The sequence below is a fragment of the Cherax quadricarinatus genome, chromosome 61, assembly GCF_038502225.1.
Source record: "Cherax quadricarinatus isolate ZL_2023a chromosome 61, ASM3850222v1, whole genome shotgun sequence".
Taxonomy (NCBI): Eukaryota; Metazoa; Arthropoda; class Malacostraca; order Decapoda; family Parastacidae; genus Cherax; species Cherax quadricarinatus.
Window position 1 is genome coordinate 4874191 of NC_091352.1, and position 577 is coordinate 4874767.

A 577-nucleotide genomic window follows, 5' to 3' on the forward strand; every position below is an offset into this window, starting at 1 on the left:
TCATATTCCATTCCAGAAGACAGGATCAAAGCGACCTCTCCCATAAAGGCGTTATTTACCCCGAGTAACAGCGTGAGGTAGAGGGGGAGGTTGAGAGAGGTTGTTGAGGTAGAGGGGGAGGTTGAGAGAGGTTGTTGAGGTAGAGGGGGAGGTTGAGAGAGGTTGTTGAGTTAGAAGGGGAGGTTGAGAGAGGTTGTTGAGGTAGAGGGGAAGGTTGAGAGAGGTTGTTGAGGTAGAGGGGAAGGTTGAGAGAGGTTGTTGAGGAAGAGGGGGAGGTTGAGAGAGGTTGTTGAGGTAGAGGGGGAGGTTGAGAGAGGTTGTTGAGGTAGAGGGGGAGGTTGAGAGAGGTTGTTGAGGTAGAGGGGGAGGTTGAGAGAGGTTGTTGACGTAAAGTCAGCAGTGTAGGACCTTGAAGGTTGTCCTTGTTCCTTAAGTTGCCAAAAAATATCTTTTAATTCTTGAGGTCTCATTGATCCTCAGTAAGGTGCGTCGCAAGCGTCCCGACTCGTCCGACGCGACTAACACCCCCAGTAAGGTGCGTCGCAAGCGTCCCGACTCGTCCGACGCGACTAACACC